This window comes from Somniosus microcephalus, chromosome 4, assembly GCF_052327205.1.
Source record: "Somniosus microcephalus isolate GS21.2 chromosome 4, FLI_Smic_1.0, whole genome shotgun sequence".
Taxonomy (NCBI): domain Eukaryota; kingdom Metazoa; phylum Chordata; class Chondrichthyes; order Squaliformes; family Somniosidae; genus Somniosus; species Somniosus microcephalus.
In genome coordinates, this window is record NC_140990.1 from 28,793,914 (window position 1) to 28,815,514 (window position 21,601).

General features: G+C 50.3%; 1 pseudogene; it reads right to left on the reverse strand.

The window, feature by feature from the left end:
• Positions 1–497: 497 nt before the first annotated feature.
• LOC147118486 (uncharacterized) lies at positions 498–20,571 on the reverse strand (annotated as a pseudogene).
• Positions 20,572–21,601: the final 1,030 nt, after the last annotated feature.

Below are 21,601 nucleotides of genomic sequence, written 5' to 3' on the forward strand. Positions count from 1 at the left end.
TCGTGAAGAATCAAGATGGCGGCCACTCACCTCGGTTCAGAATGATAAGGCCCGCCCACACACACACCGATTGGTCAACCGTCTGGTCACTGAACTGTAGGATTGGTCAATCGTCAAGTCACTCAACACTCAACTGTAGGATGGCCCGCCCGCACGCGCAATGAACCCGCCCCGTGACGCAGCGATTGGTCAACCGTCGGTCAACTGTCAGGTCGCTCGACCGTACGATTGGTCAACCTTCATGTCACTCAATGCTAATGAGCAAATGAGCGGAACTTTTCCCATTTAATGAGCGGAATTTTGAACATTTTTTGGATACCGTGGGCACGATTTTTGTCTGACGGAAAAGTAAATATGCCTATGACCGGTCCGTAATCGTAAGCTTTCTTTTGATGTGACGCGCGTGTAGGTACGCTCTATAACTTTCGAACGTATAGAGAATGGACAGACAGACAGACAGACAGAAAGACAGACAGACAGACAGAAGAGGTCTTTTTTATATGTAGATATATCCAGAATTTGAAACTCCAGCCCAGTTGTAGGGTTAATAACATCAGCAGAAACAAACTCCAACTGTCAGAATGAACATGGCTCAGTCCTGGATGTGATTAACAGCAGCAACAACAGCAGAATCCAACCCCTGCAGTCACTGGTGAACTCGCTGCTGTCTCAGCAGTTGGGATGAATGAGTGAATCCCATCCCACACACTGAGCAGGTGAACGGCCTCTCCCCGGTGTGAAGTCGCTGGTGTGTCAGCAGATTGGATGACTGAGTGAATCCCTTCCCACACACTGAGCAGGTGAACGGCCTCTCCTCAGTGTGAACTCGCTGGTGTGTCAGCAGGTTAGATGACTGAGTGAATCCCTTCCCACACATGGAGCAGGTGAATGGCCTCTCCCCAGTGTGAACTCGTTGGTGTATCAGCCGTTCCTTTGTGCTTTTAAAGATCTTCTCACAGTCAGAACATTTAAAAGGTCTTTTATCTGTGTGAACAAGTTGATGTGTAGTGAGGTGCGATGACCGAGTGAATCCCTTCCCACACTCAGAGCAGGTGAACGGCCTCTCCCCAGTGTGAACTCACTGGTGTGTCAGAACATCGGATGAATTAGTGAATCCCTTCCTACACACGGAGCACGTGAACGGCCTCTCCCCAGTGTGAAGTCGCTGGTGTGTCAACAAGCTGGACTGCTGAGTGAATCCCTTCCCACACATGGAGCAGGTGAATGGCCTCTCCCCAGTGTGAAGTCGCTGGTGTGTCAGCAAGCTGGAGTGCTGAGTGAATCCCTTCCCACACACGGAGCAGGTGAACGCCCTCTCCCCGGTGTGAGCTCGCTGGTGTGTCAGCAGGTTGGATGACTGAGTGAATCCCTTCTTACACACGGAGCAGGTGAACAGACCATCTCCAGTGTGAATGTGCTGGTGTTTCACAAGCTCAGATGAACAAGTGAATCTCTTCCCACACATGGAGCAGGTGAACGGCCTCTCCCCAATGTGAATGCACTGGTGTCTCAGAAGCTCGGATGAACAAGTGAATCTCTTCCCACACATGGAGCAGGTGAACGGCCGCTCCCCAGTGTGACTGCGTCGATGAATTTCTAGCTTCGATGGGGAACTGAATCCCTTCCCACAGTCCTCACATTTCCACGGTTTCTCCATGGTGCGGGTGTCCTTGTGTCTCTCCAGGTTGGATGATCGGTTGAAGCCTCGTCCACACACAGAACACGTGTACGGTTTCTCCCCGCTGTGAATGGTGCGATGTTTTTTCAGGTTGTGTAACTGGTTAAGGCTCTTTCCACAGTCAGTGCCCTGGAACACTCTCACTCGGGTGTGTGTGTCTCGGTGCTTTTCCAGTCACACTGACATTTGAAATCTTCTCCCACAGACAAACATTTCTCCTATATTAAAAGGCCGATGATATCCAGGTCCTGATGAATCGTGTCACTCTGTCAGATTTTGACGTGATGTTTGGTTTGAATTTCTCGTCTGCACATCCTCCCCTTCTAATGCCCTGTAAAAGCAGTTTACAAAAGTCATGACTGTAAATACAGGATAGAAATTCGGATTTTATTCCCTTTCTCTCCTGAAGGTGGTGCTTGATGATAGGGTTGGGCCCCAGTCACTCTTTGCCCTCCAGTTCCTTGCTAATGGCAATTCTGAGCTTGTGGGCCTTTACGGCGAGCTGCCAGCATTTCGACCATGGAGAGCAGCACAGCCGCCGGCCCTGGCTGATTCTGTCTGGAAAAGCTGAGGCCAATGGTAGCACACCAACAACAACTTGCATTTACATAGCGCCTTTAACGTAGTAAAACATTCCAAGGTGCTTCACAAGAGCAGAATGGGCAAAGATTGAGCTGAGGGTCGAGGCAACTGAAGGCACGGCCACCAATGGTGGAGCGAAGGAAGTGGGGGATGCACAACAGGCCAGAATTGGAGGAATGCAGAGTTCATAGAATCAGAGAATGGTACAGCCCTTCGGCCCATTGTCCCAGCTCTTTGAATTTAGGCCCACTCCTCTGCTTTATCCCCACAGACCCGCAATTTGTTTCCCAATTCAAGTAGTTCTACAATTCCCCTTTGAAAGTTGCCATTGAATCTGCTTCCACCACCACTTCAGGCAGTGCCTTCCAGGTCATAACAACTCGCTGCTTAAATTCTTTCCTCATGTCGCCACTGGTTCTTTTGACAATTACATTAAATCTGAGTCCTCTGGTTACCGACCCTTCTGACACTGGAGTCAGTTTCTCCTTATTAAGAGTGTTGTAAACACCTGGTCCACTTGGCACTGAGGTGTCTGAAACTCATAATAGCAACTCCAGGGAAACAAAATACTGACAAATGTTAAACTGTTCTGTTGACAAATGAAATCTCAATTTAACTTTTAAAAGATAAATTGTTTAACGGCTTCACACTGACTCACCCGACTCAGGTTCCACCCCTCAAACACCGCGATTGGTGGCCGAACTCGCTGCTCCCTTGGCCCTCCGGCCTCTGAACTCTCTTCCTATTGGTTCCGAGGGCCATCAATCACCACTCGCCAACATTACACTGCCAGATGAGGTTCAGGGGCTCAGAGGAAGAAAGTAAATGAGGCCATGAATCTGAGTTGGGAAATACAATGAGAGAAACATGATTCAATTGATGAACTAAACTATTTCAAATCAACTCAAATGAATTGTTGCCATTAATATATTCTTTTTGCGCCAAGTGTGAAACAAATGATGTTTTCCCACACACGGAACAGGTGAACAGTGTTGTGTATGTACCTTTAAGAGAAGAACTGATTCTATGCTGCAGTACCGGCAGTGACCACCCCTGTATATAAAGCCATAGCAGGCTTCTGTATGTCAGTCTTAAGTTACCCTCTGTTCAGTAAATACCTGTTATTATTGTTCTCCTGCAGTCCATGTATTATTTATACTCGGACACTACATTGGCAACGAACAGGTTCGAACTCACCTGCAGTACTGCATCACCTCACGGGGATCTTTCCCTGAGAAGAAGCTTTTGGAGGTCGAAGTCAGAACAACAGGCGTCGACTGCGGGCAACCGCCCAAGGATCCATCGGAGTTCGGAGAGTTGCAGGAGAGGCCGTGGAGAGCTGGGCTTGGCTCCCCAGTCAAGGTGTTCCAGCAAATCGTGCTGGTAGCAGGTAGTGCGCTGACCCTTCCGACTGCGGCGGGCTCGAGCTCGATCGAGCGGCTGTGCAAAGGGGCCGTGCAGCGTCGTCGGGAGGAAAAGAGAGAGAGAGAGGGTAGAGCGCACATGGCGCGGTCGGTGCTCAAGAACCGGGCAGCGTAGCGAAAATAAAACAAGGGGAAGGAAAAGTGAGAGGCGCCGAAGCCGCGGGTCGCCGCCATTACCCTGCAGAACGCTAGGAGCAGCGTGGCAGCAAGGGGAAGAAGGAAAAGCGCGGGAGGCTCCATTTTATTCCATTGGGGAAGAAGGAAAAGCGCGGGAGGTGCCATTTTAATCCATTGGTGAAGAAGAAAAAGCGCGGGAGGCGCCATTTTAAATCACCCAAGGTGCCGAAAAGTGGCAGTATCACAGCTTTTGACAATGAGGTAGAAGACTGGACCACGTAGGTGGAAAGAATTGAAGTGTACTGCAAGGCAAATGAGGTGGCCAATGGAAAGAAGGCGTCGGTATTATTAAATTTGATGGGCACGAGAACGTACGGTCTATTGCGAAATTTAATTACCCCAGCTAAACCAATGGAGAAAAGTTTTGAGGAGATTGTGTGGTAAACCACGTTCACTATCGTATCACTGTTAGTAGTTAGCACTGTTCACCACTGTTCGTTATAACTGTATCACTGACCACTATTGTATCACGGTACGAGGTCGCCTCTTGCCACACTGCTATACCTGGGATGACCACTGCCGACTCCGCCTTGGCTCCACCCACCAGGCCAGGTATAAAGGTGAGCGACTGGCTGGTATTCCTCCTGCTTGGATCGGATCACCCACGAGAGTGGGCTGTTATTTAGTCAATAAAAACCTTTAGTCACCTTCGTAACTCTTCGCCTTTTATTGGAGGAATTGATAGGTATATCAATTTTATTGACTAAATTTAATGATGTCCGACAACGAGTCACAACCGGCGGAGGAGCCACCAGCGCAGCTCCCAGGAGCACAGCCACACCAGCCAGCTTGGCTGCGAGCCCTCAGACCGCCGTACCTGGACCTGAACCCACGAGCAGCAAACTCAGCCGCAGACTTTAAACACTGGCTGGTCTGCTTCGAATCATACCTGAGAGAATCCAGCGTCCCTCAGGCATCCAAACTAAGTGTCCTGCAGGCACAACTGAGCCCGAGAGTATACACTCTCATCGAGGACATGACTACCTACGAGACCGCCATCAACCTGCTGAAACAGAAGTACCGGACCCCGGTAAACTACATGTACGCTAGGCACCTCCTAAGATCACGGCCGCAACAGCCAGGAGAATCAGTAGCCGAATTCTCACAGGCGCTATATGCACTCGCCAGGAACTGTGACTTTAAATCGGTGTCGGCAGCCGAAAATACTGAAGATAATATCCGCGACGCATTCCTGAAAGGCCTACGGTCCGAGTACTCACGGCAAAGACTGCTGGAAGCTAAAGACCTCAGCATGGAAAAAGCTGAAGCCCTCGCTATCTCCCTGGAAGTGGCCCACCAAGATCAGGAAGCATTCACCAGGTACTGCTCGCGACCCTGGGACTCGGGCCCGACCCCTACCACAGCACCCTTCCCAGCGCCGCCCCCGGGACCTACCTCTGCGTCGGCGTCCCGGACCCGACCGGCCCCGCCACCCCCGGCACCGGCCCCGACATCGGGCATCCGCGATCGGGCCGCCGGCTGTTTTTTTTGTGGCCAGGAGAAGCACCCGAGGTCGCGCTGCCCAGCCAAGAACTCCATATGTAAAACCTGCCTGAAGAAAGGCCACTTCTCCAAGGCCTGCAGGAGCGGATCCTCAGAGGCCAGCAGTGCCGCATGCGAACTATGGGGGCGGCCATCTTCGTTTAGGGCAACTGAGGCCAGCATCCCCACACATGAGTCATGGGGGCGGCCATCTTTGTTTAGGGCAACTGAGGCCAGCATCCCCACACATGAGTCATGGGGGCGGCCATCTTTGATTAAGGCAACCGACCCCAATAGTGCCTCATGGGGCCCTACCTCGTGGGAGACGCCATTTTACTCACCACGCCCGACCGCCTCGCCCGCAGATGACAACGACTCGCTCAGCTACACACTAGCTTCCGTCACCCTGGACCAAGCCCGCCCGCACCATCTGTCCAAGTCAATGATGGACATCAAAGTGAACGGCCACGCCACGACCTGCCTGTTCGACAGCGGAAGCACGGAGAGCTTCATCCACCCAGACACGGTGAGCCACTACTCCCTCTCTGTCCTACCAACGCGCAGCCGAATCTCGATGGCATCGAGGTCCCACGCCACGGACATCAGCGGCTACTGTGTCGTGACCCTGTCGGTTAAGGGCACGGAGTATAAAAACTTTAAACTCCTCGTCCTCCCCCATCTCTGCGCTGCCGTCCTACTAGGGCTGGACTTCCAATCCCACCTCCAAAGCGTAACCCTAGCATACGGTGGACCCCTCCCCCCACTCACAGTCAACAACCAGCAAACGTTAAACCGCCCACCGCGTAACACCTGCAGCCTCTCCACCCTCAAGGTCCCGCCACCCTCTCTGTTTGCTAACCTTACCCCTGACTGCAAACCCGTCGCTACCAAAAGCAGGCGGTATAGCGCCGGGGACAGAGCCTTCATTAGCTCTGAGGTGCGGCGCCTCCTGAAAGAGGGCATTATCGAGGGGAGCAGCAGCCCCTGGCGTGCCCAGGTCGTAGTCGTAAAGACCGGCGATAAAAACCGCCTGGTCATCGACTACAGCCAGACCATAAACAGATATACCCAGCTGGACGCATACCCCCTCCCCCGCATATCTGACATGGTCAATCAGATTGCACAGTATAAAGTATTCTCGACCATCGACCTGAAGTCGGCCTACCACCAACTCCCTATCCACCCTGAGGACCGCCAGTATACCGCCTTCGAGGCGAATGGGCGCCTATACCACTTCCTTAGGGTCCCCTTCGGTGTCACTAATGGGGTCTCGGTCTTCCAAAGGGAGATGGACCAGATGGTTGACCAGAACGAACTGCAGGCTACATTCCCCTACCTAGATAACGTCACTATCTGCGGCCGCGACCAGCAGGAACATGACGCGAATCTGGAGAAATTCCTCCGTACGGCCCAACGGCTGAACCTCACCTACAATAAGGAGAAATGCGTGTTTAACACCACGCGCCTTGCCATCCTCGGCTGCGTAGTGGAGAACGGAATCATCGGCCCCGACCCAGAAAGAATGCGCCCCCTCATGGAGCTACCCCTCCCCCACTGCCCTAAAGCACTTAGGAGAACCCTGGGGCTTTTCGCCTACTATGCCCAATGGGTACCCAATTACGCGGACAAAGCCAGACCCCTCCTGAAAGCCACTTCCTTCCCCCTCACGGAGGAGGCGTGCGCGGCCTTCTCCCTCATTAAGGGAGACATAGCCAAGGCCACGATGCACGCAGTGGACGAGTCCATCCCCTTTCAGGTGGAGAGCGACGCATCCGACTTCGCCTTAGCCGCCACCCTAAACCAGGAGGGGAGGCCAGTGGCCTTCTTCTCAAGGACCCTACAGGGCCCCGAGATCCGACATTCGTCGGTCGAGAAAGAGGCCCAGGCGATCGTGGAGGCAGTACGGCGCTGGAGACACTACCTGGCAGGCAAACGATTTACCCTCCTCACCGACCAGCGTTCGGTGGCTTTCATGTTTAATAACAAGCTGAAGGGCAAAATCAAGAATGACAAGATTTTGAGATGGAGAATCGAGCTCTCCACCTACGATTATGAGATCTTGTACCGGCCAGGCAAGCTGAACGAATCCCCTGATGCCCTTTCACGAATGACATGCGCCAGCGCGCATATCGATAGGCTTCAGACCCTCCACGACCAGCTCTGCCACCCCGGAGTCACCAGACTCTACCATTTCATTAAGGCCCGCAACCTGACCTACTCCATCGAGGAGGTCAGGACCATGACCAGGAACTGCCAGACCTGTGCGGAGTGCAAACCGCACTTCTATAGGCCGGACCGAGCAAGCCTGATCAAGGCCACCCGCCCCTTCGAGCGCCTGAGCATCGACTTTAAGGGGCCCCTCCCGTCCTCTGACCGTAATGTGTACTTCCTCAACATCGTTGATGAGTACTCCCGTTTCCCCTTTGCCTTCCCCTGCCCCGACATGACCAGTAGCACGGTCATTAAGTGCCTGAATGCCCTCTTCGCCTTGTTCGGGTTCCCGAACTATATACACAGCGACCGGGGCTCCTCCTTCATGAGCGAGGAACTCCGGCAATTCCTCCTAGAGAGAGGTATTGCAGCAAGCAGGACCACCAGCTACAACCCCAGAGGTAACGGTCAGGTGGAAAGAGAGAACGCGACGGTATGGAAGGCCGTCCTCTTAGCCTTAAAGTCTAAGGGCCTCCCAACCTCCCGCTGGCAAGAAGTCCTCCCGACAGCGCTGCACTCCATCCGGTCATTACTTTGCACGGCCACTAACACCACCCCCCATGAACGAATGTTCGTTTTCCCCAGGAAGTCGACTACGGGAACCACTCTACCAACCTGGCTGACCGCCCCGGGGCCGGTCTGGCTGCGGAAACACGTGAGGACCCATAAAACGGACCCCCTGGTCGAGAGGGTGAACCTCCTGCACGCCAACCCCCAGTACGCCTACGTGGCGTACCCAGACGGGCGGGAGGACACTGTCTCCCTACGAGACCTCGCACCCTCAGCCGATCCGGAAACACCGCCACCACCCCCCCCAACCTCAGTCCAGGTAGACGGCATGCCGGAACCCCACGAGCCCTCGCCGACCACGCAAACACCAGCATCAACACCGGATAAGGCACCAGCACCGGATAAGGCAACACCACCGCTGCGGCGATCGGAGAGGCTTACGAAGCCTCCGGACAGACTGACCTACCAGAATTGGTAGTACACTTCACCCCGCCGGACTTAATTCTAAACAAGGGGTGAATGTGGTAAACCACGTTCACTATCGTATCACTGTTAGTAGTTAGCACTGTTCACCACTGTTCGTTATAACTGTATCACTGACCACTATTGTATCACGGTACGAGGTCGCCTCTTGCCACACTGCTATACCTGGGATGACCACTGCCGACTCCGCCTTGGCTCCACCCACCAGGCCAGGTATAAAGGTGAGCGACTGGCTGGTATTCCTCCTGCTTGGATCGGATCACCCACGAGAGTGGGCTGTTATTTAGTCAATAAAAACCTTTAGTCACCTTCGTAACTCTTCGCCTTTTATTGGAGGAATTGATAGGTATATCAATTGTTAATATCTTACAGGAACACCTAAACCCTACACCGCTGCTGATAGCAGAAAGATTCAAGTTCCATAAAAGAAACCAGCACAAAGATGAGAGCAATGCTGACTATCTTACGGAACTACGCAAGTTATCGAAGCACTGCCAGTTCGGAGCAGGATTGGCAGACACCTTACGGGATAAGTTTGTCTGCGGGCTCCAGAGTGAAGGAACCCAGAAACGACTACTTTCGGAAAAGGACCTGACGCTAGAACAGGCTTTCAGCGTGGCAGTATCCTAAGAAGCAGCAGCACGGGGAGCTGCGGAAATACAACAGAAACCACAGGAATACAGCGCTAACGAAATGGCGTATGGAGCAGAAAAGTGCTATCGCTGCGGCAGAACAACCCATGATCAGAAGGACTGCTGGTTTAAGGACAAAGTATGCAGGCAATGTGGGAAAATGGGACACATAGCAAGAGTCTGCAGGTCGGGAAAGAAAACCAACACTACAAGAACTACTAAGGAAAAGTACAAGAAAGTAAAGAAATTGACAGACAGTAGTTCGGAAGATCAGGAGAGTGATAAGGACTCCGGGAGCAGGAGACTAAGTTTTCTAAAGTTACACAACGTGATCACAAAGGAGGATCACCGAACCATTTGGGTCACCCTCATGATAGCAGGGTCCCCAGTAAAGATGGAATTGGACACAGGATCAGCCCTAACTGTCATGAATCGATGAGACTATGAGCGGCTATTCTCACACATACCCTTGAAGGACACATCCATTGTATTGTAGACATACATGGGGCAAAAAGTCTACCCCAGAGGAAAAATAAGGGTGCCAGTTGAATACAACGGCAAGGAAACACAGAAACTGTATCTATATATACTACCAGATGGAGGACCACCATTATTGGGACGTGAATGGATCTGAAAAATACAATTGGATTGGCATTCCATTCAGGCGCTAACTGTGACTGATAAAAAGGATGATGATGTCACACCTCGACGACTGTCAAAGATTCTAATTGACATGAAAGAGGTTTCCAACAAGGACTTGGGACTCTAAAAGGAGTAACGGCAACGATAAAAATCGAAGATAACGCAAATCCAAAATTTTTTAAGGCCAGACCGGTACTGTACGTGATCCGCCCAGCCGTTGAAGCAGAGCTGGAGAGTCTGGAGCATTCGGGTGTGCTGTCCAAGGTGGACTGGAGCGAGTGGGCCACACCCATCATTCCTGTAATGAAGAAATCATTGAGCAGCACGCCTGGGGAGCCAAGGAAGGTTCGCATCTGTGGGGACTTCAAGGTAACTGTGAACCCAGTCCTGCACACAGTAGAATATCCACTTCCACGGATAGAAGATATTTTCGCCTCACTATCTGGAGGGAAACGCTTTCCAAAGATTGATCTGGCCCAAGCGTATCTATAAATGGAGGTGGAGGAAGCATCTAGGAAATACCTCACGATAAACACTCACAAAGGCCTTTACCAGTACAATCGACTGGTATTCGGGGTAGCATCAGCCCCGGCTATTTGGCAGAGGGCGATGGAACAAGTCCTGCAAGGGATCCCGGGGACCCAGTGTTATTTGGACAACATCCTGGTTACGGGCGAAAATGACAGTGAACACCTTGCCAACCTGGAGCAGGTGCTCACGAGATTACAGGAATATGGGCTACGAGCCAACCGCCCCAAATGCGAGTTCTTCAGGAGACAAATCTCGTATTGTGGCCACATGATTGATGAGGAAAGGTTGCATAAGTCGCCGGACAGGATTGTGGCTATAGTCAAGGCTCTAGCACCGGAAAATGTGTCGCAACTGAGGTCGTTCCTCGGGTTGGTGAACTACTACCATAAGTTCTTGCCGAATTTATCTACAATTCTGCACCCACTGAATGCCCTACTGCAAACTGGAGTAACATGGAAATGGAGTGATGAGTGTAAGCGTGCCTTTCAGAAATGTAAATGCCTAATCACTTCAAAAGAAGTATTGGCCCACTACAATCCAACACTACCGATTCGGTTAGCATGTGATGTGTCTCCCTATGGCATTGGAGCGGTGCTGTCACACAAATTCCTTGACGGTTCAGAGAGGCCAATAGCCTTTGCGTTGCGCTCGTTAACCTCAGCCGAGCGTACCTACGCCCAGATTGACAGGGAGGCCCTCAGCCTGGTGTGGGGGGTGAAGAAGTTCAATCACTACCTGCACGGGCAGAAATTCACCCTACTGACTGATCATCAGCCCCTGGTCTCCATTTTTAACCCAAAGAAGGGCGTTCCGGTGATGACGGCGCAACGGCTGCAAAGATGGTCACTTTTTCTAGGGGCACATCAGTACGACATAGAGTACAAGGGTACGAAACAGCATGGAAACACTGATGGGCTGTCGCACCTACCGTTGCCTACGGTAGAGGAAGCACCTGCAGTGGACCCTGTTGAGATATTCCATGCGACCACAGTCGAATGTCTACCTGTTACAAACTCAAGTATAGAAAAGGAAACCCGAAATGACCTGACACTCTCTCGGGTCTATGATTTGACGGTGAAGGGATGGCCAGCACATGGCGACTCACTGTTGCCAGCATTCTCGCCAAGGAGAGAACAGCTGTCAGTGTGCCGGGGGACATTGATGTGTGGATCCCGAGTGGTAATTCCACCCAAGTTGAGAGATAGAGTGCTCAATGAGCTTCATGAGGGTCATCTGGGAGGGGTAAAAATGAAGAGCCTAGCCAGGGCATTTGTGTGGTGGCCAGGAATCGATCAAGAAATCGAGGACATGACCAAGAGATGCACAGGATGCCAGAAGGTCCAAAACGCTCCACCACAGGCCCCGCTACATCCATGGGAGTGGCCCTCATCTCCATGGCAATGGGTACACATTGATTTTGCTGATCCATTTATGGACTCAATGTTCCTAATCGCTGTGGACGCCCATTCAAAATGGCCAGAGGTCATCAAAATGTCCTCCACCACCACGGAGAAAACTATTGCAGTCCTACGGACCATCTTCACCAGGAATGGCTTGCCAGAACAGATTTGCTCCGACAATGGGCCATAGTTTGTGTCCGAGGATTTCCGGAGGTTTCTGAGGAATAATGGGGTGAAACATTACACATCTGCCCCATGTCATCCAGCCACAAATGGATTGGCTAAGAGGTTTGTTCAGACCTTTAAAAAGGCCATAAAGGCAATGTATAATGACGACATACCACTACAACACAAGGTGGATAATTTCTTGTTTGCTTACCAGAATGCGACACATGCAGTCACCAACCAAGCTCCAGCCGTAATGTTCTTCAACCGAAGGCTAAGATGTCGCCTGGATTTGCTCAAACCAAACATAAGACGAGATGTTGAGGATAAGCAATTCCAGCACATAAATGAGAAGCCAACCAGGAGCTTCAAGATAGGGCAGCCAGTCTTGGCCCGCGACTACCGAACAGAAAAATGGCAGCCAGGAACGATATGCACACAGCAGGGACCAGTAATGTACACAGTGGACGTTGGAGAGAGCATCGTGAGACGCCATGCTGACCAGATTCTAGAGTCACAGGAACAAGCCAAACCCATACCACAAGCAGGTGCACCTGGTAATCAACCCGAAGTACAGATTGCGTCTACCTCAGAAGCAGTGGTATTGGAAGCTGACGAACCAACCAATGACAATGAGCCAGAATCAACTCCGCTGCAAGAACAGGATACTCGAGAAAGGCGCTATCCAGTCAGGATCAGGAAGCCTCCTCAAAGACTGAACTTATAAATGATTATTTCAGTTGATGTATATAGTACAGAGAAAATTGTAATTGTAATTAGTTACTATTTAGTTGTTAAATGAATGTTATGTACTGTTTATCTAAAAGGGGAGGAATTTTTGTGTATGTACCTTTAAGAGAAGAACTGATTCTATACTGCAGTACCGGCAGTGACCACCCCTGTATATGAAGCCATAGCAGGCTTCTGTACGTCAGTCTTAAGTTACCCTCTGTTCAGTAAATACCTGTTATTATTGTTCTCCTGCAGTCCGTGTATATTATTTATACTCGGACACTACAAACAGCCTGTCCCCGGTGTGACTGCGTTGATGAGATTCCAGCTCAGATGGGTAATTGAATCCCTTCCCACAGTCCCCACATTTCCACGGTTTCTCCTTGCTGCGGCTGTCCTTGTGCCTCTCCAGGTTGGACGATCGGTTAAAGCCTCGTCCACACACAGAACACGTGTACGGTTTCTCCCCACTGTGAATGGTGCAATGTTTTTTCAGGCTGTGTAACTGGTTAAAGCTCTTTCCACAGTCAGTGCACTGGAACACTCTCACTCGAGTGTGTGTGTCTCGGTGCTTTTCCAGTCACACTGATGTTTGAAATCTTTTCCCACAGACAGAACAGACAAACATTTCTCCTTCCACATTCAAAGGCCGATGATATTCGGGTCCTGATGAATGGAGTGACTCTGTCAGATGTTGATGTGATATTTGGTTTGAGTTTGCGGTCTGTAAATGCTGCCCTTCCCTCAGCCTGTAAAAGGAGTTTACAAAAGCCATCACTGTGAGTGCAGGATAGAAATGGACAAGATTCTCTCCTCCTGGCTCCTGGCCAAGGGGGCCACGCATGCACCCTGCTGCCCCCGGAGCCTCTCAAGATGGCGGCCGTTACCCCGGCCTGTCACCGGGAGAAAACCCCGCAGCTGCCGCCCCACTCGGGGCAAAGGCCCGGCCCGGAGGCTCTTGTTCGGGGCCTGAGGCCCACCCCAGGTGTTTGTGAAGCAGATAATGTTGAGTGTTTTAATAATGGGGCCTGGGGCTGCACTCGGGGTGTGTGCAGCCCGCGTCCCCCCGGGGTTCATTAACCCGCTCCCTCCACTAACTTTATAAACCCTGCGGCGCGGCCTACCCGCAGTTTATTAATCTCCCGACCCCGCTCCTGCCGACCTGCAGCTCCGCCCGGTGAGGGACATGTGACCCGGGCCCGCGGCCTGATTGACGGGAGCTTCTGACCAATAGGGAGCGAGCGGGGCGGGGCTGGAGTTGCGAGCCAGCGGCGGGTCCTCCAACCAATCGGGGAGTCCGAGGGGTGGGACTAGCACCGGCTGATTGTCTGATTCGCAGGGCAGCGAGTTTCTCCAGTCCCTTGTTCAGGGCCCGGGGCCAGGGGAGGCTGTGGGCCTTTATTCCCCTTATTGGACTCAAGGCTCTTTGTCTCACAACACACTGGCTCAGGTTTTAACAATCGCTTTACAGGGAATAGTGAATTGAAACTTGCAGAACTGAGATTGTTAGAATTACACAGGATTACACAGGATATACGGCACAGAAACAGGCCATTCGGCCCAACCAGTCCATGCTGGTGTTTCTGCTCCACACCAGCCTCCTCCCGTTTTGCCTCATCTAAATCTATCACCATAACCCTCTATTCCCTTCTCCCTCATATGCTTGTCCAGCCTCCCCTTAAATGCATCGATATTATTTGCTTCAACCACTCCCTGTGGCAGCGAGTTCCACATTCTCACCACTCTCTGGGTAAAGAAGTTTCTTCTGAATTCCCTATTGGATTTCTTGGTGACTGTCTTATATTGATGGCCTCTAGTTATGTTCTTCCCCACAAGTGGAAACATTCTCTCTGTATCCACTCTACCAAAACATTTTCATAATTTTAAGGACCTCTATTAGGTCACCCCTCAGCCTTTTTTCAAGTGAATAGAGACCCAACCTGTTGATCCTTTCCTGATGTGCATACCCTTGCATTTCTGGTATCATCCTTCTAAATCTTCTCTGCACCCTCTCCAGTGCCTCTATATCCTTTTTATAATATGGTGACCAGAACTGTACGCAGTTCTCTAAGGGCTGAATTTTGTCGGTGCTCAGTGTGCGGGTTTGGAGGCAAGCCCACTGTCAAAATCACAAAAACTGACAGCGGGTCGTTATCCCGCTCTGAACTGCCTCCTTGTGAGTTTCCTCAGTGTCGGGTCTGTCATCCCTGAACAAACCCGACACCAAGCGGTGGGTCAGCCAATTTAGATACTTTAAAGCTTGTTAAAAGGTTGTTAGAGCACCATTTTCCCAAGTACTTACCATTTTACCAGGTTTTTGACAAGGTTCCCGGAGAGCGACTATCACGTCAGGCAGCACGGTGGCATAGTGGTTAGCACAGTTGCCTCACAGCGCCAGAGACCCGGGTTCGAATCCGGCCTCGGGTGACTGTCTGTGTGGAGTTTGCACATTCTCCCCGTGTTTGCGTGGGTTTCCTCCCACAGTCCAAAGATGTGCGGGTTAGGTTGATTGGCTATGATAAATTGACCCTTAGTGTTAGGGGGATTAAATACGTGGGGTTACGGGGATAGGGTGGGACATGTGTTGGTGTAGGGGTTACGGGGATTGGGTGGGATATGTGTCGGTGCAGGCTCGATGGGCCGAAATGGCCTATCTGCACTGTGGGGTTTCTGTGATTTCTGTGAAGTATGTCGGGTTCTCAATGACTGGATTGCTGTGAATAGGTGAAAGCTGCAGAAGTGGTCTAAAACCTACCATTTCACAGCTGTTCACTTCCCAATCTTAGAATCTGGAGCATTAATGATTTGGAACCCACTTTGGAGCTTTATGCAAACATGATTTCTCTTTCATAAAACCATGTTTACTCTGCCTAATCATATTATCATTTTCTAAGTGCCCTGTTCCTTAATAATAGATTCCAGCATTTTCCCGAGGACTGATGTCAGGCTAACTGGCCTGTAGAGCCCTGTTTTCTCTCTTCCCTCCTTTCTTGAATAGCGGGGTTACATTTGCTGCCTTCCATTCCACGATGACCTTTTCAGAATCTAGTGAATTTTGGAAGATCACAACCAATGCATCCACTATCTCTGCAGCCACCTCTTTTAGAACCCTAGGATGTAGGCCGTCAGGTCCAGGGGGTTTGTCGGCTTTTAGTCCTGTTAGTTTCTCAAGTACTTTTTCTTGACTGATATGAATTACTTTAAGTTCCTCACTCTCATTAGCCCTTTGGTTCCCCACTATTTCTGGAATCTCAACCTTCTCCAGTGTAGCTCACGCGGCTCCAGCTCGCGCAGCCTAAGCCCGGGCTGTCCGCAGTGTGGCCGCAACATGCCCGTAGACTTGTACGAGTGGTCGGGACCTCTCGCCCTGACCGAGGTGGACAAGAAGCCTGCGCAGCCCCTCCGTGTCAAGTATGACAACATGGACAGAGATGTGCTGGGTAAAGTGCTGAGCCTGGCCCAGGTACTGACTGCAGCTGAGAGCTGAACTGCCTGGAGCCAGCAACAAGAGGCAACAAAAGCAAGGAAGGCACAGAGTACAAAAGCAAGGAAGTTATGATGAACCTTCATAAAACACAGGTTCGGCCTCAACTGCAGCATTGTGTCCAATTCTGGGCACTGCACTTTAGGAAGGATGTGAAGACCTTAGAGAGGGTGCAGAAAAGATTTACAAGAATGATTCCAGGGATAAGGGACTTCAGTTATGTGGATAGACTGGAGAAGCTGGGGTGGTTCTCCTTAGAGCAGAGAAGGTTAAGAGGAGATTTGATAGAGGTGTTCAAAATCCTGAGGGGTCTAGACAGAGTAGATAGAGAGAAACTGTTCCTATTGGCAGAAGGGTCGAGAACCAGAGGACACAGATTTAAGGGGATTGGCAGAAGAACCAAAGGCGACATGAGGAAAAACTTTTTTATGCAGCGAGTGGTTAGGATCTTGAATGCACTGCCTGAAAGGGTGGTGGAGGCAGATTCAATCACGGCTTTCAAAAGGGAATTGGATAAGTATCTGAAGTAAAGAAATTTGCAGGGTTACGGGGAAAGGGCGGGGAGTCGGTCTAGCTGAAGTGCTCTTGCAGAGAGCCGGCACGGGCTCGATGGGCCGAATGGCCTCCTCTGTGCTGTAACCATTCTATGATTCTAAGCTTATATTGTGGTTAATAACAGACAAAACCTGTTCTTTCCCCTGATCTGATTACAGATTCCAACCAGTCGATTCAGTGAATGGAATGTCTTATCAGTGTTGCCATGGCAGCCTGTCTGCAGTGAAACGCCTTTTTGAGTTTCTAACTCAGACTAAACTTCTCTTTTCCAAAATACACATTATATCAGACATTTGATGTCAATGTATTTTAGCAATGTTATGTTAATATCTCTAAAATCTACAGGGAGATCAGATACACAAATCTTTAAAAATTGGAGGACAAGTTTATAAAGTGGTTTAAAAATGTTAACCGAGGTTTTTTATAAATGGGGCGTAGAAAACAAAACCATTGGTTCGGCTGCAGTTAGAATAAGTTTTGGGCATCTTACACTAGGAAGGATGTCGGGGCCACAGAGAGGCTGCAGAATAAATTCACTGAGGTTATACCACGGATGAGAAGCTTTAGTTATCAGAGAATCAGAGAATGAAACAGCACAAAAGGCGGCTATTCGGCCCATCATGCTTCTGCCAGCTCTTTGGGAGACCTATCCAATTAGTCCCACTCCCATGCTCTTTCCCCATATCCCGGTAAATGTTTTCCCTTCAAGTATTTATCCAATTCTCTTTTGAAAGTTACTCTTGAATCTGCTTCCTCCACCCTTTCAGGCAGTGCATTTCAGATCATAATAACTCGCTGGGTAAAGAAATGTTTCCTCATGATGGCCTGTCTGCAGTGAAGTGCCTGTTTGAGTTTCTGAGGCGAACTTCTCTTTCCCAGGAGGAGAGACGAGAGAAACTGGGGCACTTCTCATTGGAACAAAGCAGGGTGAGAGGAGATGTGAGCGAGGTGTTTAAACTTGATCAATGACACCAACCAAAATATCAGAGACACTCCCTGTCCCTCAGGACCTGTGTCCAGGGGAGAAGCTGATGGGTTTATCAGAACATCTTTGGGTTAAATGTTGTGCTCGTGGAGCTGAGCCCCTAGTGTCAGCATCAAACACTCTCCAGTCGGGTACAGCATGGGTTAGATACAGAGTAAACCCATCAGCCGCTCCCCGACACAGATACCGAGGGACAGGGAGTGTCCGGACAATGACATTTCTCACTCAATAAGGTAAAAGTTGATCCTGTACCTCTCCCCATTAATCCTGGGCTCCACACGGGGCGAATCCTGCTCCTGTTTCCCTTCCTGTAACAGCACTGAGCTAAACCCAGCCCATAATGAGCAGGGCTCAGGGAGGCTGGTTGCTAGACATTGCAGTGATGTCATAAAGCAGGGCCATTCAGCCCAGCTGGTCGTCTCCTTGTCCCTTTAAAGGTGGAGAGCCGGGACACCCTGTCTCCAAACACATCCCACCTGTTCATACTGAGAATCCCCGGGGAAGGCCCAAGGCCCAGAGTGTGGAACACAACCAAGGGGGAAAGAGGAGAGAAGGGGAGGTAAATCAAGGAGTCAGGACTGAGGGACACCGAGCTTCAGTTTTAGAGCCTGTAGACTTCAGGAGGGGAAGACTGAGTTCAGTAGTTTTAGGATCCAGGGAGAGAACAAGGAGCAGATGGGGAGACTGGTGTGGATTCCAGCACAGTGAGGATGTCGGGGGAGGGAGATTGTGTCGGGCCGTGTATTAGGGGTGTAGGAGGGACAAGAGAGGAAAGGTCAGAGGAGCAATTACTGCAGCAGTGCCCATAAATAGTGAGAGAGAGAGAAGGTGTGGGTTCGAGTGGACCAGGGACAGTCTGTTAAACTCTCTGTTTGCTGTGACCAGTTTTCCTTCGGTTAAAAATGGCCTCCTGTAGCCCAGTGACACAAACAGCCCATTAAACTCCACCAATGGCCTTTGGTCTGGTGAGGTCTCCCTTTGTGAAACATCGGCTGTTGTTAAAGCTTTTCATTCTGACACGCTCACACTGGGAAATGAGCTGCAGAACTGCCGACACCGTCAGCTTTAAGGAGACGTTTCCCTTTGGAGATCGGATTGTCCATGGAGTTTGATTAAACTGATGTTAAAGTAACAAGGCTGCTTTGCCCCGTGACAGTAACAGATTATCAGAATATTTCCCATAGGTTAAAATCCAATATTACAGGGGCTCACTGCCCTGGAGGGTTGAAGTGGACCCTGTGATATAATAGAAGTTTCTGTCCTGTCAGACTTGGACATCTTGTAGATCCATCTTTTAACAAGTTGTGGGAACTCAGTTCTCAGATGGATTCCACTCAGTTTGTAACAAGTCCTCAATCAGCTCGTCGTATTGTCGAGATATCAAGGACTCCACCATCTACAAGGCACAAGTCAGGAGTGTGATGGAATACTCTCCACTTGCCTGGATGAGTGCAGCTCCAACAACACTCAAGAAGCTCGACACCATTCAGGATAAAGCAGCCCGCTTGATTGGCACTCCATCCACCACCTTCAACATTCACTCCCTCCACCACCGGCGCACTGTGGCTGCAGTGTGTACCATCTACAAGATGCACTGCAGCAACTCGCCAAAGCTCCTTCAACAGCACCTTCCAAACCCGCGACCTCTACCACTTAGAAGGCAAGGGCAGCAGACGCATGGGAATATCACCACCTACAAGTTCCCCTCCAAGCCACACACCATCCTGACTTGGACCTGTATCGCCGTTCCTTCACTGTCGCTGGGCCAAAATCCTGGAACTCCCTTCCTAACAGCATTGTGGGTGTACCTACACCATATGGACTGCAGCGGTTCAAGAAGGCGGCTCACCACCATCTTCTCAAGGGCAATTAGGGATGGGCACTAAATGCAGGCCTAGCCAGCCAGCGACGCCCACATCCCATCAATGAATTTTTAAAAAACACTGCGTGTGTGTGAAACAAAGCTCATTTATTTGACATTGATACAGATTAAACTCCAGCCCAGTTATAGGGGTTACTAACATCAGCTGAAACAAACCCCAGCTGTCAGAATGAACATGGTTCAGTCCTGGATGTGATTAACAGCAGAATCCAACCCCCGCAGTCACTTGTGAACTCGCTGGTGTGTCCGCAGGTTGGACGACTGAGTGAATCCCTTCCCACACACGGAGCAGGTGAACGACCTCTCCCCAGTGTGAACTCGCTGGTGTGTCCGCAGGTTGGATAAATTAGTGAATCCCTTTGCACACTCGGGGCAGGTGAACGGCCTCTCCCCAGTGTGAATTTGCTGGTGTGTCAGCAGATCCTTTGTGCTTTTAAAGCTCTTCTCACACTCAGAACATTTAAAAGGTTGATGTGTCCGGAAGTTGGATGACTGAGTGAATCTCATCCCACACACAGAGCAGGTGAAAGGCTTCTCCTCAGTGTGAACTCGCTGGTGTGTCTGCAGGTGGGAAGAATGAGCAAATCCTTTCCCACACACAGAGCAGGTGAACGGCCTCTCCCCAGTGTGAACTCGCTTGTGTGTCAGCAGGTTGGATGAACGAGTGAATTCTTTCCCACATACGGTGCAGGAGAATAACCTCTCCCTGGTGTGAGCTCGCTGGTGTACCAGCAGGTTGGATGAACGAGTGAACCCCTTCCCACATACGGAGCAAGTGAACAACCTCTCCCTGGTGTGAGCTCGCTTGTGTGCCAGCAGGTTGGATGAACGAGTGAACCCTTTCCCACAGAGCAGGTGAACGACCTCTCCCCAGTGTGAACTCGCTTGTGTGTCAGCAGGTTGGATGAACGAGTGAATTCTTTCCCACATACAGAGCAGAATAACCTCTCCCCAGTGTGAACTTGCTGGTGTGTCAGCAGGTGGTTCGACTGAGAAAATCCCTTCCCACACACAGAGCAGGTGAACGGCCTCTCCCCAGTGTGAATTTGCTGGTGTTTCAGCAGGTTTGATGATTCTTTGAAAGTCTTCAGGCAGTGAAAACAACTGAACGGCCTCTCTCCAGTGTGACTGCGTCGATGAATTTCCAGCTGGGATGGGGAATTGAATCCCATCCCACACACAGAGCAGGTGAACGGCCTCTCCCCAGTGTGACTGCGTTGATGAGTTTCCAGTTGAGACGGGTAATTGAATCCCTTCTCACAGTCCCCACATTTCCAGGGTTTCTCTGTGGTGCGGGTATCCTTGTGTCTCTCCAGGTTGGACTATCAGTTGAAGCCTCGTCCACACACAGAACACGGGTACAGTTTCTCCCCGCTGTGAATGGTGCGATGTTTTTTCAGGCTGTGTAACTGATTAAAACTCTTTCCACAGTCAGTGCACTGGAACACGCTCACTCGGGTGTGTGTGTCTCGGTGCTTTTCCAGTCACACTGATGTTTGAAATCTTTTCCCACAGACAGAACAGACAAACATTTCTCCTTCCACATTCAAAGGCCGATGATATTCGGGTCCTGATGAATGAAGTGACTGTCACATCTTGACCTGATGTTTGGTTCGAGTTTGCGGTCTTACAGCCTGTAAACAGAGTTTACAAAAGTCATCACTGCAAAGCAAGGATAGAAAATCAGAACAGACAATTCTAGGTGCTGACTCTGGCTGGGTTCAGTTCTACACTCAATTCAATTCAATTCAATTCAAATCGCTTTATTGGCATGACAAGTTACATCTTATGTTGCCAAAGCATCGAAAAACATTCATGTTTGTTCACAAAAATACAGATCTATCCATAGTGTATAAACAGATATATCCCTGAGTGTATAAATATACTTTCATATAATTTATATATATTTTCTTATATTTAGTGGTTGTCCCTCTGTTTATGGCAAGCTGTAACATAGTGTGCCACTAGTGTTACACAATTTCTCTCTTCCCCTAGTAGGTATGGGAGTTTTTGGTCATCATTCAAATTTCTGAATTCCGGGCATAT